General features: G+C 37.3%; 1 protein-coding gene across 1 annotated transcript in view; it reads left to right on the top strand.

Moving 5' to 3' along the window:
• The window catches only part of LOC127968161 (protein diaphanous homolog 3-like), a 331,343-nt gene that overhangs the window by 26,338 nt on the left and 293,269 nt on the right, over positions 1-11,736 (top strand). The window lies entirely within an intron of this gene.

Here is an 11,736-nt window from a genome sequence, read left to right as displayed (position 1 = left end):
TGCAAAGTAAACCACAATTTCTTTCGAATAATATAACATGTTCATATAATATAAATAATACTGCACACCTTTTAAATCTGTCAAATCTAAAATATGGTTTAATACCATAAAGCTTAGAGAAATTATAAGCACAGACTCAGGCACAGGCTTGACATTTATCCTGCTTGAATTTGTTCTAGGAAATGCACATAACTTCATAAATACCAAACTTTCATCTGTGAATATTAAATATATTAAATATATTAAATATTTTAACTATAGTTTTTTTCTTTCATTTTCCCTGACTGAAGCTGTCAAATGTAACATATCAGATAGGCAAAACTGATGTCTACTGGCAAAAAAAAGTGTTTTAATGCGCTTGTTTGATAGCAGACGCCACGGCGGCGGTACGTGCGGGGATAGAACCGGCATTTTGGATCGCCACCTACTGTACGTAGGCATATGCCCAGTCTGTTCTTTTCTCAGGCTAGGCATGTTGCAGTCTGATTGGATCGGATAGGATACTATGGGAGGTCAGGGCCGTGGAAAAACAATCTATAAAGCGATTTAGAAATCGTGCACGCTCAAATTGTGATTTTTTTTTTTTTTTGACGAATTCAATTAATCGCACAGCCTTACTGGAGATGTTAAAAAGTACTTACAAATAACTTAACCAAGTTTTTTATTTAACAAACAACAAATAAAATGACTTTTTGTTTGCATAATCACTAAAACAATAACATTACCAATGATGTCTGGATCTTAAATGACAACTTGACTGACAACACTTTAATAGCATTCAAGATTTCAAGATTGAGATATCTAATGTAAATGTTCAAATAAAGCTTTGAAAAAGTAAAAAAAATAAAATAAACCTCACATTTCTGCCTTTTAATGAAAGAAAATATATGTCAAAATTATAATTGCTTAATAAACCTCCGTGATCACATCATCATTTCTATTAAGAACACTTCCTTTATGTCAGAAGTTCAATTCCAGTCCTCGTGCCCCCCAGCTCTGCATATTTCACACGTCTCTCTTTGTTAACACACCGGATCCAGATAATCAGCTCGTTAGAAGTAAGCTCTGTGCATGAACTGTTCACATTGACATGGTCCCTATACAGTAATGTTAGGCGATATGGTCATTTTTCAAATCGTCATATCTTCAGCTCGTGAGATCGACGATACATGATATTATCGTGCATGGGTGGAGCAAGAGAGAGACTCTTTGTTCTTGTCATAACATAACTGTTTGGTATTTTAAACCACACTGGTGTGCGGGAGAGAGACTATGGAATCACCAATAATTTAAAAAATATCCCTTTAAACATACTGAAAAACTATAGTTAAATATAAAAATACTGTATTTAACCCCTTACCAGTCACTCCCCATTTTTTGGCATGGAGACAGAAATGACATTCCCAAAATAAAAATGTTTCTGCTCATGATTCTTTCTGACTAGATACATAATCAACATTTGTTCAAAAAGCTAACACTTCAAAGTTTACTGTTCAGGAATCAGAATCACACAGACTGTTATGATAATAGAGATATGTAAGCTCAAACATAAAAACAAAAATAAAATATTAAAAACATATTTTTTATAGAAACACAGTGTAGCTAAAGCCACAAGTCTACCAAAGCTTCATATGAATATTTTATAATCTAATCTGTAAAACTGTGAATTTTATGAAATATTTTCTAAGGCCATGAGTGTTTTTAGAGAAGGCAAATCTGATTGATTTATTGAACTTGTCATCTCTGTAAGATCTCACATGTAAACACTCCTGTGTGCTTTGTCTGTGTTTTTGTCTCTGAAAACTCCCCCATTTGTGATTCTATTGTTCTCACCAAATGATGTTGTGGTATTTCAAGCTTTACAGAACCACAGAGCTGCCATCTCACTTAAGTCTTACTATAAAAATACAAAAAAACATTTTCTTACGATCTTACGTGAATGATTGTGACTGAAATTCATTATGAAGAAAAAATGCACTTGCTATTAGTAGCATTAGAGCTAACGTTAGCATCAAGCTACATCAGACTATTTATGAAATTATTAGTACACTTTTACTCAAAACTCACTTTAAACCCTGATCGAGTGTTTGTAATAACTTCCTTTTTCGATCACGGGTGGAATTTGGTTCTTTACTGTTGTAAAAATATGCTATTTATAGCCTTTTACATCTTCGCACAAGTTAGCATTTCAGATGTACATTTTAATAATAAAAAAAAAAAAACGCCCCAGATCTCAAGAAAATCTCATACCAAGCTTTTCTATCGTAATTGCGGGTTTATTATTAATATATTTTGTGTGTACAGAGGTGTATCAGTGTTGTTATGGCCAGATACGATGCTAGGGAAGTCGTGGCCTAATGGTTAGAGAGTCAGACTCGCAATCAAAGGGTTGTGAGTTCAAGTCTCTGGCGGCAGGAATTGTAGGTGGGGGGAGTGCATGTACAGTGCTCTCTCCACCTTCAATACCACGACTTAAGTGCCCTTGAGCAAGGCACCGAACCTCCAACTGCTCCCCGGGCGCCGCAGCATAAATGGCTGCCCACTGCTCACCATACTTGGCCGTATGTCACGTCATAACCAGGAAGTGTACAGGAAGCATGTGACACGATGCGGTGGTGTCCGTTTATGACACTCTAAAGATTGACAAGGCGAAGGACAAATCAAAGTCTGTCTGACACACAGCATGAGCACACATCGCTGCACACACACACACAGATCGCTGGGAGAGGCTGTTTATCATCAGATCGCGTAAATCAGTGTAAAATGAATAGAAATCACGATTATGTCTGAAGAAATATGAAGTAAACATCAGTAAATATATCCATACAGGGCTCCAGACTAACTTTTTTCACTAGGAGCACAGTGGCCCCCAACTGAAAATTTTAGGGGCACAACCAGAAAATTTAGGGGCGCACACCGTAAATCAACATGCTAACCAAATCTACTAATTTCCACTGTATTACTAATAAATACTTTAATAATAGATGCAGAAATTACAATGTGCTGTTTCAAATTCAGTGTCACATTTTATTCTGCACTTTTGAAGATGCAACAACAAGGTAAACTGACAGCACCATCGCTGTCATGACAGTACAAATAGTAAACAAAATTCCATACACTCAGAATAAAAAATGTGCTTAGTAAAAAAGTTTGTGTGCATGCTGTATCATTGTTGTATGTTTCGTTAAGTTTTAAGCCATTCTTCCTTTGAAGGTCGAGCTGGCTTTTGTATTTGGTGAAAGGTAGTTCTAATGCTTGTAGTACCTCAGCCATCTGAATTCTTACAGCCAGTCTTCTCGAAAATGGTGAGTGTGGACCAGGGCCGGCCCTGACCAATTTGCTGCCCTAGACAAGATTTTACCTGGCGCCCCATGCATCACAGCCCATTTCACCCTGTCATTGTGTTCATGATTTAGCATATATATATATATATATATATATATATATATATATATATATATATATATATATACACATATATATATATATATATATACACATATATATATATATATATATATATATATATATACATATATATATACAGTATTGTTCAAAATAATAGCAGTACAATGTGACTAACCAGAATAATCAAGGTTTTTCGTATATTTTTTTATTGCTACGTGGCAAACAAGTTACCAGTAGGTTCAGTAGATTCTCAGAAAACAAATGAGACCCAGCATTCATGATATGCACGCTCTTAAGGCTGTGCAGTTGGGCAATTAGTTGAAAGGGGTGTGTTCAAAAAAATAGCAGTGTGGCATTCAATCACTGAGGTCATCAATTTTGTGAAGAAACAGGTGTGAATCAGGTGGCCCCTATTTAAGGATGAAGCCAACACTTGTTGAACATGCATTTGAAAGCTGAGGAAAATGGGTCGTTCAAGACATTGTTCAGAAGAACAGCGTACTTTGATTAAAAAGTTGATTAGAGAGGGGAAAACCTATAAAGAGGTGCAAAAAATGATAGGCTGTTCAGCTAAAATGATCTCCAATGCCTTAAAATGGAGAGCAAAACCAGAGAGACGTGGAAGAAAACGGAAGACAACCATCAAAATGGATAGAAGAATAACCAGAATGGCAAAGGCTCAGCCAATGATCACCTCCAGGATGATCAAAGACAGTCTGGAGTTACCTGTAAGTACTGTGACAGTTAGAAGACGTCTGTGTGAAGCTAATCTATTTTCAAGAATCCCCCGCAAAGTCCCTCTGTTAAAAAAAAGGCATGTGCAGAAGAGGTTACAATTTGCCAAAGAACACATCAACTGGCCTAAAGAGAAATGGAGGAACATTTTGTGGACTGATGAGAGTAAAATTGTTCTTTTTGGGTCCAAGGGCCACAGGCAGTTTGTGAGACGACCCCCAAACTCTGAATTCAAGCCACAGTACACAGTGAAGACAGTGAAGCATGGAGGTGCAAGCATCATGATATGGGCATGTTTCTCCTACTATGGTGTTGGGCCTATTTATCGCATACCAGGGATCTTGGATCAGTTTGCATATGTTAAAATACTTGAAGAGGTCATGTTGCCCTATGCTGAAGAGGACATGCCCTTGAAATGGTTGTTTCAACAAGACAATGACCCAAAACACACTAGTAAACGGGCAAAGTCTTGGTTCCAAACCAACAAAATTAATGTTATGGAGTGGCCAGCCCAATCTCCAGACCTTAATCCAATTGAGAACTTGTGGGGTGATATCAAAAATGCTGTTTCTGAAGCAAAACCAAGAAATGTGAATGAATTGTGGAATGTTGTTAAAGAATCATGGAGTGGAATAACAGCTGAGAGGTGCCACAAGTTGGTTGACTCCATGCCACACAGATGTCAAGCAGTTTTAAAAAACTGTGGTCATACAACTAAATATTAGTTTAGTGATTCACAGGATTGCTAAATCCCAGAAAAAAAAAATGTTTGTACAAAATAGTTTTGAGTTTGTACAGTCAAAGGTAGACACTGCTATTTTTTTGAACACACCCCTTTCAACTAATTGCCCAATTGCACAGCCTTAAGAGCGTGCATATCATGAATGCTGGGTCTTGTTTGTTTTCTGACAATCTACTGAACCTACTGGTAACTTGTTTGCCACGTAGCAATAAAAAATATACTAAAAACCTTGATTATTCTGGTTAGTCACATTGTACTGCTATTATTTTGAACAATACTGTATATATATATATATACATATATATATATATATATATATATAATATATATATATATATATATATATATATATATATATATATACATATATACACACACACACACACACACACACATTACAGCAGAACTGTTTCCAACACTCATAATAAATCATCATATTAGAATGATTTCTAAAGAATCATGTGATAGACTGGATGTCACATGTGACACTGAAGAATGGAGTAATGATGCTGAAAATTCAGCTTTGCATCACAGAAATAAATGATAATTTAAAGTATAATAAATTGAAAACAAATTATTTTAAATTGTAATAATATATCACAATATTAATTTTTTTCTGTATTTTTGATCAAATAAATGCAGGCTTGATGAGCAGAAGAAACTTCTTTCAAAAACATTAAAAATAGTAATGTTTCCAAACTTTTGGCCTGTACAGTATCCCCCAAAACTGCACAACTGTAGAGTAAAACATTAATAAAAAAAGTGATAATAAAAAATGCGTCTTAAAACTGACATGATTGTACAAAATCACAGTCTGGGGACTCAGAACTCAGAACAACTGCTAACATTAAGTTTAAGGTAAAAATAACTGCCATGAAATTATAGTATCTTAATCCTATGCAATAAATTGTTCTTTCACTACATCTCTTTACCTCTGTCTTTATCCTCTTCTCTTCTTTTTGGCACTGTATCTATCACAGACTATGCTCATTTATAATGTGTCATGTAAATTCGGCCTTGCGTCACAATCAGGAAACTTTCACCGTGTCTAGAACTGGCGCGAGCTGCCAGGCCCGTTTCTACTAGCTTTGTGTTAACAAAAGCAGTGCTGTCTACATTGGATGCGGCGTCAGGCACGCTACACAACAAATTACCTACAACTGATCGTGCACGCGCTCTGTTTCTGATGCACTTCAAGCACTCGATGGGCGGGGGAAGACTGCTTTCACACACAACCCTTGAAGATCCCGTAACGACACGTGACATCAGCGCGTGACGTGTAATGTTCGAGTCGACAACGCTTGGCACATTATACTTTAACTGAAGCAAGCAAACGGTCTCGGCGTCAGCGCGGAAAGTGAGGAACTAACTGATCTCTGCTTCATTACAGTTTGCACATATGTTTTCGTCGCGAATGTTGATCTTCCTTCAAAACAGCCGGTAAAAAAGTCACGCGATAACGCGCGTCATCACTTCGATACGGAATTAGATCTGGCTTTTGTTCACACAGCGCTCGTTCCGGATCGATTACCGCAATGTTACTATTCCCGACCCGGGTTCGTTTCGGTAATCAATTCCGGGACGTGGTTGCTTTCACACAGAAGGCGACCAGGCAATGTTACGGGAATATTGCGGGTCCGATGTGCAGTGTGAAAGGGGCTAATGAGACGCGAGTGTGTGCTCGCGTCTCATTAGTATGTGTGCAAGTGTGTGTGTGTTTGCGTGCGTGCGTGTGCAAATCTACTGGTAGCACATGTGCGACTGGATGTAAAATTCAGTCGCACACTCTCAAAATTTGGTCGCAAAATGCGACCATTTGGTCGCAGTCTGGAGCCCTGCCATATATCTCCGCAGATATGCTTCTTTGGTCAATAAGTCCTTATTGACACTGTTCAGTGAGTCTATGTGAACACAAATAAACCGCTGCTGACGTGACTGAATATGAATGAGTGGTGAATTTCTATTCAAAATGTGGCATAATACGGATTTATTATTTTGCACTCCTGACATAAATTACTAAATAACTGACACTGCAACAATGTTTTATCAAAACATTGGTCAAATATCGAAGCTAGAGTCTTTAAACTTTCAAGTTTGTCCAGATCAAGTAAGAGAGTGATGGTTAAGGAAAATCACTAATTATATCAAACACCATAATTTAATTTCTCCATAATTGTTTTTTTTTTTTTTTTTTTTTTAATGATTTGTCTTCTATAAGGTAGGGGTGTAAGAAAATATCGATACATGTATCTCGATATTTTGTTTGGCAATACTGTATTTCTCAAAAACGGAATATCGAAATTTCTTAAAATTCTTATTTCCCGACCGCTAGATGGAAGTCTTCATCTCTTTAACAATCCTCGGTTCCCCCATTTGCTGTGACCCGTGTGAAGAGGCTCGTGTAGGGCACAACAGGCAGAAGGCTTGCCCCGTGGCTGCAGTTTTCTCTCATGTTGTGCAGTTGATGGGGTGCTCGTGTCACATTGCGGTTTCGGCGATTTCATGCGGAACATAAATACAAACTGAAAAACCTGTGAAATCCAAGTGGAAAGGTTCAACAACTGTATTTATTTCATTGTTTGACAATTGTTTTGTTTTCTTTAGGAATGCTGTAAGAACTTTATTTTTCATTTAGAGTAAGCAGATGTAATTCTTTTGTTAAGGTCAAAATGACATCTTTTTTCTAAAATACATTTTATACTTCTTATACATTTAACTAAAGGATCCTGCAAGCACTTTAATTTATCCCCCTTTACTCATACTGCACAAAAAGTGGTTCAGTAACGTTGATTGTTAGAGGGACTGATTATTATATATTTTTTTACAGAAACACTGAATGATCAAAAAGCACCACCACCAGTCTAGTTAAAATGTTAAGTTAAAATTACTAATATGCATTCAAACATGGTTATCAAGTTTATTTCTAATTGCTAAGTTATATTATTAAATAATACTTTTATAATGCTTGACTGACTGATGTTAAGAGTGTACTTTCAGATGTTTAAAAAAACTGCCATTTTTACAAACATTTATTGTATATATCAGTATGGCGAGTAAACAAAAAAAATTTACTAGCCAATGGCAATTTCATTGCCAAGGTGTCTGTAGAGAGCTGACGAATGGGACTTTTTAAAGGTTTTTAAGGTTTTTGAAGGTAATTCGGAGGCTACCTCGAATGACAATCCAGTCTTCTCAAGGCTCTTGTTTTCTCTGCCAGTTGTTGCTCTAGCCTTGTATGGAATTGTAACTGTGGACTTTTAAATAACTTTGATGCTCATGCAAATGATGGCATTTATTCCAAGGGGAGCATGATTAATAATGCGTAAAGAATAGGATTAGTCATGTCAAACAATGGTTGCACAAGAGCTATATATTGCTTTTCATTTTTATACTGATTCTCTAGACACATACCCGCACACTGTTTCTCTGCTTTGTGATAGCTATTATCTTAAATGTCTTACCCATATGAGAATGCACACAGGGCATGTATTCACTTACTGCTATGCATGAATAAATTAATCCCAATTAACCTAGTTGACATTGTAGCCACATTTATTCATCTGACTCAGAATTTTGTTAGGGGGATGTGTGTGTTTGCTTGCACTTGGCTCAAAAACTTAATCCCCTGCCAGTTCTTGAATCTGTGACATCTCTCATGCTGTTTGGCTTCATGTAGTGTGCAATGTCTGAGGCCAAACACCTTGGTTTTTTATTTATCATTAGGAATAAGGTGGATAGATTATCTGTGTTTCATAGAGAATCTTAGAATATTTGACTTTACTCATTACAAGAAGCAGCATACAACAGAAATAAGAAATTGAAGAAGAGTTACATTGGCTACAGCAAATAATAAGTTTACATTATTTACAGTGTTGCTTGAAAGTTTGTGGACTCTCCAGACATGATCAGGTTTTGTGTAACCCCCCCCCCCCCATCAAATGTACACACAAAACCCAATTTGAAGGAGATATATATATATATGTGCTGAGGTGGCACGGTTCGCTGAAAAAAAATAAAAATAACCGTTGGTTCACCACACACGGTTCAGCACGCTCGGACCGCACTTCAACTTAAATCTGACAAAAATAAAATAAAACCTGGACAAATCATTCACTCTTGTTCAATGTGAATGACTTATGCTGGAATATGAGCAGTCATTTATTCTGTCATCATCTGGGTGCTGACAGCGAGCGTGCACAGATGAGACCTAAACAGCACACGTTAATATGCGTTTAAACTAAACTCATTTAAGCTTTGTCAGTTTAAACATTTAAGAGCCAAAGCATGTGAGCTCGCATGCGCAGTAAAAAGATTTGTGCGTGCGCTCATCCGAAGCAGGCAAACCCGCATTTTAGAACGCGCTCAAATATTATGCTTTTTCTGAAGTATTGGGTTTAAATGGACAAATTCACACACAAATTATGTCAAAATGGCCGTCTTGGTAAGTATCCTACAGCAGACATAGCCGGCTGAACGTAAGCCTACTGTATCAGTGCATTCTCTTAAAGTGACAGTCTTTATATTAATCGAACAGCAACAACAAAGAAAAATATCAATCTTTAATTTATACAGTCCAATATGCAAAGCTGTTTTACATTTGATTACTCTATCCAATTTCTGTACCTAAAAACTTATGCTAGACCTACCTAAAAAAAAAAAAAAAAAAACAACAACAAAAAAAAACAACTGAAAATCACTCTTTATTTTTTGTATCTTTACTCTATTGTATTTATTTGTGCTGTTTCTTGTAGTTGGAGATAGAGCTGAAACAACGAATCGATTTAATCGATTAAAATCGATTATTAAAATAGTTGTCAACTAATTTAGTAATCGATTCGTCGCTAAATAAATTTTATTTGCCATAAGCGGCTCATTTCGTGCATACTTCAAATCTGCGGTGACCAAAGTGTGGCAGTAATGAGCCACCGGAGGTTTTACTCAGCCAGTACAGCAGGTGAAGTAGCGAATAGCCAATAGCTGGCCTCGTTTTATGTCACGTGCTTCCCGAACAGCGTCTCTGCAGCATTCAGCGGGAAGTGGGAGTACTTTAAAGGCTCAAAGTAAAAAGAAGAGTAACCTGTAAACTCTGCACTACTGAACTGTTTAAGGGGCCGTTCACATATCGTGTCTTTTGCGTGCTCAAGTTCGTTATTTCCTATGTAGGCGCGCAGTATGCACTCTCATAATGGAAGCGACGCGGTCGCGACACGCACGCGGTGCGATGCGCCCGTTTTTCCAGGCGCGTCCACACCGCATCCATTTATCCTTTGCTGAAATTTCCGGGTCTTCATGGTAGAGGTGTGCGATACCGCTAGATTTGGTATCGATCCGATACCAAGTAAATACAGGTCCAGTATCGCGGATACCGATACCAATATCGATACTTTTTAATAATTAAGGTGGATGCGTCTTCAACCTAAATCTAAATGAATTTTCATGACTTTTAATTTGTTTTTGTGATTTGCATTTTGGGTTATTAATCAGTACTACGAAAGCTTTTGTTCAGAAACAACTTTTGGTTACTTCTGATTTATTTAAATAAACAAAGTTACAAAATGATTACTTCACAAATATAAAAAATGTAAAAACAAATTCTCTTTTCAAGTAGCATGTTAATAAAAAAATGTTTCTCCTCTTGTGCACTTCTTTTCAGGATTGTTTTCTTAAAGTCACAACGTTTTACTTCACAATTGTAAAACAAATTCTCCTTATACAAAATTCCTGAAGCCGACATCTTCCACTATGGAAAGAGGCTGCAGGTCCTTCACAATCATTTCTGATAGGCGCCTTGTAATATCCACTGCTCTTGGAGAATCAGTTATTGATAAAATAATAAAAAATAATTAATTCTGGTGCACATCTAGGTGAAGTTTAAATATAGAAACTAGTATCCCTTTCACAGCTAACACAAAAAGGGTAGATCGGCCTGAAAATACAGCCATACAACGCTCTTCTTTCTCTCCGCCTCTGACTGACTGCTGTTAGAAATGCGCGGCTGAGCGGTGCGCGCGCCTGACTGCTGGTGGTAGCGCTAGTGGTGAGTCACGTGACGGTACAACACAGGAGAGGGGGCGGAGAGCAGTGTCGAGCACGAGCAGCACTCTTAGAGCTTGCTCTGCTCTGTGACAGCAGCAGCATTTTGACAAACACGGCCAGGTGGCAAAACGAGAGAAACTGAAACTTAAGTATCGATATTTTCCCGTTGGTATCGATCAATACCGATACCAACGTTGGTATCGATATTATCGATATTAGTATCGATCTGCCCACCTCTACTTCATGGAGAGGGCACGTCATGGAGAGAGCACGTCATGGTTGCTTAGCAAAGGCAGACGCCTCAGGGGCGCTTCTGCCCGAGCGCTTTGGAAAGAAGGAGAAAGCGGCGCGACTAGCGTTTCCACGCGTTTTTAGGTGCGATATGTGAACGGCCCCTAAGAATTTTATTTGTGCAGATTCTCCAGTACAAGGTTGTTTGCAAATGTTTAGTCGTAAAAGCTGATAACATTGCTTTTTAACAGTTAACATTTAAAGCTTTACAAACATGTTATGTGATCAGTTTGTCGTTTACCAGTTCATAATTCAGACTTGCAGCCTAATTATGACTGAATGAGAGAGGTAAATGTTTGAGTATATTTAAAATGCACTTCTTTACTAAGTATTCACTGCTCTTTTTCACACAGCAGGTTTTTTGTGTGTGTCCCTATTTTTTTTTTCTGGACAACCTTCTGATGGATTTTACTTTAAATTGTGAGTTCCATTCAGGTTTCATGCCATTGGCACTTTTTTTCGAAGGATTGTTTACAATTTCACAGCATAAGCTATAAAGCTTTTTCCCAGTAAATAATAAAATA

The sequence above is a fragment of the Carassius gibelio genome, chromosome B11, assembly GCF_023724105.1.
Source record: "Carassius gibelio isolate Cgi1373 ecotype wild population from Czech Republic chromosome B11, carGib1.2-hapl.c, whole genome shotgun sequence".
In the NCBI taxonomy this organism is placed as follows: Eukaryota; Metazoa; Chordata; class Actinopteri; order Cypriniformes; family Cyprinidae; genus Carassius; species Carassius gibelio.
This window is presented reverse-complemented; position numbering and strand designations above follow the sequence as displayed.